At 40.4% G+C, this 7,381-nt stretch overlaps 1 pseudogene; it reads right to left on the minus strand.

Moving 5' to 3' along the window:
• Positions 1-4,426: 4,426 nt before the first annotated feature.
• LOC111817992 lies at positions 4,427-6,637 on the minus strand (annotated as a pseudogene).
• Between the last annotated feature and the right edge of the window lie 744 nt (positions 6,638-7,381).

Raw genomic sequence — 7,381 nt, forward strand, 5'->3', positions numbered from 1 at the left:
GTCTCAAATTGTAAAGTCACCTTGTCTTCTATCTTGTCTCCTTGAGTACCTGGCTCTATCTGACTGCCTATAATATTTTATCTAACTTAGCTGCCTGTAACAATATAATTCAAATCTTGACTTTACTGTGTAGCTCAAGATGGCCTCAAACTCACAGTGATCTTCTGTTGTCAGCTTCCAGAGTGCTAGGACTATAGTGGGGTGCAATGAATGCCTGCTGATCTAAAACTACAGAAATAAAAACCGAATATTTCCATTGTTATTGCAGGCAGCCGAGTTAGAAATATAGTCAGTCAGACAGGGCCAGGCCCTCCAAGGAGACAGCACAAAAGAGGAGATGCCTTACAACTGTGGGAGGGACGGATGCTCCTGCTGTGAACCAGACCTAAAGGCCTAAAGGCCAAACAAATGCTAAAAGAGTAGCACCTGGGATTGATATTCTAAATAGGTATCGATCACCTGGAAAGACCCAAGTGATTCACTAGCCCAACCCCCAACAGAAAGAGACCCCGTCCCATATTCATGCCCGCTTGCTACGTGACTCGCTTTTCCATTTGATACTGGATTTAATGTATGGTGCTTGTAATCCCATTGGTTGGCCATAGTTTTGTCCCACCTCCTGCCCACCTAAGCGAGTTCCCATTCTCTCTACCTTAGCCCCACATGGTTTTACACTATAAAAGTCCCTGGAAGAGACAGCTTCCCCGGGAACTACCCGCTCGGGCCTCCGTCCTGTCCCTCTCTCAGACAGGAGCTTTCTTTCTCTCAATAAATATATTCTGTTCATAACCTCCGCTTGTTCCTAAAATTCTTTCTTTGTTTTTAGAGAACACGAACTCATGTGGGTCAGGTTGGGAGATCGTTTTTCCCTATGTCATTTGGGGGTTCCCTATATGGTTTAGAGCTCACCCACCCGAGATCTGTTTTTCTCCCTGTATCATTATCAGAAGAGAAATTTCTTTGCAAAAGCATGGGAAGTTGGGGAAGGAGAATCCTCAAAATTCTAACTGAAGACCACATTGGGTAATTTAAAACAGTAAATACAGTGTGTTTGGTGCTGTTAGCTCTGTCACAGAGAACCCCTACATTCCACGCTCCCTAAGAAAGAAAATGAAACCTCGTTCTGTCTTCTTTACCTGTCTTTTCATTAAGTCTGGAGCCCATGCTCATGTGGTCAGGAGTTGTAGTGTAGAGCACGGTTCCCACGGGAGTTTATAGAATTAGAGGCAGGTGTTGGTAATCCCAGCAAAAAGAAGGATGGGGCAGAAGGAAGGACGCCAGGCCAGGCTACTGTTACGGGTCTCTCCGAACAGAACCAGATCAGCCAGATTGGAATTTTAAAAAGCCGTTTATTACTGATCTCAGTTCCCCTGGTCAGCTATCATGCAGGAAAAGGCAGCTAGCCTGGGAAGCAGAGAGGCTTTCAAAACCTAGAACCACATTCAGTTTGATACAAAAATTCATTGTCTGGGGCTGGTGAGATGGCTCGGTGGTCTAAAGCACCTAATTAGAACAAGCTTATCAAAGCACAGGGACCGCGGGTTCAATCCCCCAGCACCACATGCCAGCCAACCCCGCCCCCTGGTGGGCTGAGCTGGCCACACACACACACACACACACACAAATATAAAATTTTAAAAAAAAATTCATTGTCTGATACAAAATAATGCTTTTAGGGTCAGCGTGACCACTACTCAAACTACATTTCCTGGGGCTTTAAGTTTCTGGTTATCTTGCACCTGAATACCTGCATGCAGCCTTGCATAGCCAGAGGTTACAAGTTAAAACCCATTTAGTTTCTTTTGGAAGTCATCTCTGTAAGCTAACTTTGTTTACAGGAATTGGTGAGGAAGGAATTTTATCTTAGCAAACAGCAAGGAACAGCCAGAACTTAGGGTTTTCTATCTAGAATTTATAAAGAACTAAAAAACATTAGGGTAACAAAATTTGAAGACTCAATTCAGAAATGGGCATCTAAGATGAACTCAGTAGAAATAGCAATTCCATGGTTTTTTCTTTCAGATTCCCTTTGAAATGTCTTTTTTTTTTTAAATTTTTTTATTTTTTTTGGCTGAACCAGGGATTGAACTCAGACTCTTGCGCTTGCCAGGGAAACACTTATTCCACTGAGCCATCTCCCCGGGCCCGAAATATCTTATTTTTAGAATTTCTTTATTAATTTTAGTGATAAAGAAATAGCAATGAGACAGCTTCAAAACAGGTTATTAGGACAGTTACAATGATTACTAGCTTGCATATTGTTGTCTTTGTAGTAGTTGTTCAGAGTACAAAACGCAGACGTGATCTCTCGTCTAAGGCTATTGACATTCAGACAGATACTGATGCTAAGCTCAACTGCCTGTGTTACGAGGTGATAATATCATGAAGCTTCTTTTTGGAGGGTGAACAACTTAAGTTTGCAGACCAAAAAATTAGAAAAAAAGAAGGGCTACAAGGATAGCCAACATTTTGGCCCTAGCCCTTTAAGGTCAGTGAGGACTCAGGACATAAAAGAACCTGTGCTGTGACATCCTATAGCTCAGTGGTGTTCCAATTTCTGATCAAGGAGATTATGTGGCCACAGAGAAAAGCTATTGACAGTGTATAGTGTGCCTAAGGAGAGTCACCTGGAGAGACAAATGTCTCTCAGGCTTGCACAGAGAGCAAATTAGTCAAGCAATGGCCGTGACTCATCCAGATGGCTGACACTGACAAAAGATCTACAAGGTGATGTACATGGTTTCAGTATAAATCCTGAAGGTATTTGACTGACCTTGTATGATAGCAAAAGTTACATTTTTATTTATTTTATTTATTTATTTATTTTTTTGGTGGAACCAGGGATTGAACTCAGGCCCTTGCACTTGCCTGGGAAGTACTTATTCCACTGAGCCATCTCCCCGGCCCTCAGCTACTTTCTCTTAGTTCACTAAGAATAAAGGTTTATACTAACTTAGACATAATTTCTGCATCTTGTCCTCTGAATTAATACTATTATGACAATATGCAATGTATTAATTATTGTAAACTTTGTATTAGCCTGTGTTTTTTGTTGTTTTTTTTTTCAAAATGCCTTCAAGGCATGACTGGCTGGCTTGAGTTGTGGGGATCGAACCACAGCAACCTGAGCCTGATGGCTTTGTTGAGGCAGCCACTTAAAGAACTGAGCTAAGGGGCTGGCCCCCAAAATGGCAGGAGTGTTTTGGGGTTTTTTTTTTTGTTTTATTTATTTATTTATTTATTTGTGCTAACCTGTATTGAAACTATTTCATCACTATTCTATTTTTCTCATTGAAATGAATAAAAATTTTTAAAAAACAAATAGCATTTTTATTATTAGCGTATTTCCTATTATAATTATTGAAAACTTGCCTGCAGTGTATATGTGCTGTGTTAATGATATGTTACAGTAATTATTCTTCATGAATTATTTTTGCTAAAGTGTGATGTAAATATGCTTTGTCAATTAAAACACATAAATCATGTTATATCACTGCTCTACTGAAACTCTAGTATCTTCCTAATATTCTTAGACTAAAGTCCAAACTCCCTTCCAGAAAAAAAAAAATGAAAACAAAATTCTGTACTATTTGTGTTGCTTTATGTTTGTTTTTTCTGTAGTTCATTTTTTTTTTTAACTTTTTACTGGTTTCATTAAAAAAATTAAAGATTCTCTCATTTTTAAAAGGCCCTTTCACATAAAGTAGAACTTCTAAGTGACAGCTTGGGAAATCAGTATGAACTGGACACACTACGGATGTGACACACAACTGGAACTTCCTCACACCACTACCTTGACATGGATTGGATAGTCTCCCTCAAAATAATCCTATACGGGGCCTGCCCCTTAGCTCAGTTCTTTAAGTGGCTGCTTCAACAAAGCAGTCAGGCTCAGGGTGCTGTGGTTGATCCCCACAACTTAAGCCAGCCAATCATGCCCTGAAGGCATTCCGAGCAAAAAAAAAAAAAAAAAAAAAAAAACCTTCTGCTTTTTAGGGGCCGGGGAGATGGCTCAGTAGGATAAGCACTTGACTGGCAAACGCAACGATCTCAGTTTAATCCCCAGTTACGGAAAAAAAAAATTACTAAAAAAATAATCCTATAAAATATTGCTTCAAAGCCCCTTTGGAACTGCAATAGTGCAGCAGAACCAAAAGTAAACAGTTGCCTGTTAACTTGTTATTTCAGACTGAAAAGCCAACAGGCAGGTTTTTTGTGTGCAATTTTTCAGAACAAATCTTAAGTTGAAACATCCAATCAGGGCCGGGGAGATGGCTCAGTAGGATAAGCGTTTGACTGGCAAACACAAGGATCTGAGTTCAATCCCCGGTTCCGCAAAAAAAAAAAAAAAGAAAAGAAAAAAAGAAACATCCAATCTACACAGCACTGTCCCTTCACGGAAGAAGGGATGAGAAACTTGTGTGCGTCACGTCAGAGGCCGTCCTCGGTGCTGCAGGCTGCGCAGGTGGGCTTCCTTCAGTGTTCGCTGGTGTGGAAATAAGGGCGTGGCACAGTGCAGCCTGCCCAGACGTGGGCTGAGGGGCGTTGGGGCTGGATCGGGGACTGTGGGTGTTGGTACTGCTGCTGCTGCTGCTGCTGCTGCTGCTGCTGCTGCTGCTCCCGCCACTTTCGCTGCTGGGAGACTCAGTGTCCAGGAATCCTGAAAGACAGGGTTCCCACTACTCCTTTTGCTCTGTGGGGGGAGTGGTTGTCTTCTTCATTGCCACTCCTCCTCCTTTTCAGGGGCCGGGTGTCCGGTCACTGTCACAGCCCCCTCTTCTCTGCCTCGGACCGCAGAGCAGCCCACAAGGAGTACCGCCGGACCCAAGCTTCCCGGAGGCCCGCCTCGGCTCGATGCCCCTTTTCTGTACTTCTTATTATTCATTTTTGTGAAAATAAAACCCACAAATTGGAAAAAAAACAATCATAACCAAAAATCATTCAGGAAAAGGATTTCTATTTAAATTGTATAAAGAACTAGGGCTGTCCAGATAGCTCAGCAGATTAAAGCACCTACCTAGGCAGTTGTAGGGACCAGACTTCACTCCCAGCATGCCATGCTGGGCCCACCCCCAGGACGCACTCAATCAAGACCTGAGACAGGGAGTGGTGGCATATGACTGTAATCCCAGTGCTTGGGAGGCTGATAACAGGATGATCACTAGGAGTCTGATCTGTGGAGTGAGACCCTTAGACCTTGTACTAAATACATAAAAAAGTAATAAAAATGAAGAAATGTTATTTATGGTTTTCTTTTAAGTTTATTTTTTAAAATTTTATTTGTGTGTGTGTGTGTGTGTGTGTGTGTGTGGCCAGCTCAGCCCACCAGGGGGCAGGGCTGGCTGGCATGTGGTGCTGGGGGATCGAACCGCAGTCCCTGTGCTTTGCTAAGCTTGTTCTAAGTAGGTGCTTTAGACCACTGAGCCATCTCACAAGCCCAGAAATGTTATTTTTGAAAAATAAATAAATTGTATAGAGAACTGAAACAATCAGCCCCCAAAATTTCAAAACCCAATCCAAAAATGGGCATCTGAGATGAATACACACTTCTCAGAGAAAGAAATACAAGTGGTAAATCAATACATGACAGAATGTTCCACAGCACTGCCATTTGAAAAATGCAAATTAAAACAACATTGAGATAACATCTATCTACAGAAAGATTGGCTCTCATAAAAAAAAATCAAATAATAACAAATGCTGAAGAGGATGTTGGGAAAAGGGAACCTTTCTCCACTTAAGGTGAGAATGTAGACTGGTACAACCACTATAGAAATCAGTGTGGAGATGCTTCAAAAACTAGGACTAAAATCCAATTCAATTCAGCGATGCCCCTCTGGATATTTTCCCAAAATACCTGTAAACATTGTACCACAGTGATATACGTGCACCCATGTTTATAGCAGCACAATTTATCATAGCCAAATCTCGGAAACAACCAAAATGTCTATCACTATGAAGGGATAAGAAAGATTTGTAATTTTTATATAATGGAGTACTCCTCAGCTATAGAGAAAAACAAACTCAAAGCCTTATAGGTAAGTGGATGCAAGTAGAGGCTATAGTCACAAACGAATCATACCTACATGTGTAAATATCATGTTGTCTCCCTAGTGTAAGAAACTGAAAGAAGAAATAAAACCTGAAAGGGATAACTGATATAGTAAAATGGAAAGAAACTGAGTTTAAGAATTAAACAATAGGGGCTGGTGAGATGGCTCAGTGGTCTAAAGCACCTACTTAGAACAAGCTTAGCAAAGCACAGGGACCACGGTTCGATCCCCCAGCACCACATGCCAGTCAGCCCCGCCCCCTGGTGGGCTGAACTAGCCACACACACACACACACACACACATAAATAAATTTTTAAAAAAGAATTAAACAATAAAGAGGACAGAAAGGAGAAAAGTTAGGGGAGAATGAAGGACAGAAAGTCATGAATGTATATACACAGGACAGCTGTATTATTAGTACATTTTTATACAAACAATTAGTACATGATTGTACTAATAATTTCCATCAGTTATTTGAAAATAGTAGTTAATATTTAGAATTTTCACCTTGACTCACTCTGTATGCTAAAATCTGTGATCTGAGCAGGTAAATTGAGGACTACACTGTGTAACACAAAACCCATGGTTGAATACTTCCATCTTAGTCTTCTAAATGTGTACTCTTTCTAACATTTTATCAATTATTATACTCTCTTAAAAATAGGTTTTTTAAAGAGAAAAATCCTACTAACATGTTTTGAAACTGTTTCATTGCTATTTTTTCTCATTAAAATGAGTAAAAAGAAAAATAAAAAATAAAATAGAAGAAAGAAGTTAAGATTCCTGGAAAGCAAGCATCAATACCCAAGTAATTGTCCAACCTTGCATAACTATGCCTCTTAATGTAAGCAATATTTTTGAGGTTAAAAATAGGTGGTATAGCAACCAGTGTTAGCTATTCCTGTTTTAAAAATCTGTAACATATGTATTATTGTATGTAATCCTGTTTCAGTCAATTTTTCTGGTTTTTTGCTACAATTTTTAGACTTCAAAACAAAGTAAATTAAATGTTTAAAATTAAAAATCATGAATAAATAAAATATTTAAAATTTCAAAGTAAAGGAACAAAACAACCTTGACAAACTAAACTAAAGGAACATATTATTCTCAGTATTTTAAAAAGTATCTGTGGGGTATGTGTGTGTGTGTGTGTGTGTTTTGGGCTAGGTTTGGCTCTAGATTCTAGACAAGGTAGCTCCCATGTCACATCCTCTTCCCTCTGCCTCCTGAATGGTAGACTACAGCCCTGGTCCTTCACTGGGTGTGCTCATTAGATTTGCTCAGCACTGTGGTTCTTCACCCCCGCCCCGCCCCGCCCCGCCCCGCCC

Source organism: Octodon degus, unplaced genomic scaffold (assembly GCF_000260255.1).
Source record: "Octodon degus isolate 3935 unplaced genomic scaffold, OctDeg1.0 scaffold00076, whole genome shotgun sequence".
Classification (NCBI taxonomy): domain Eukaryota; kingdom Metazoa; phylum Chordata; class Mammalia; order Rodentia; family Octodontidae; genus Octodon; species Octodon degus.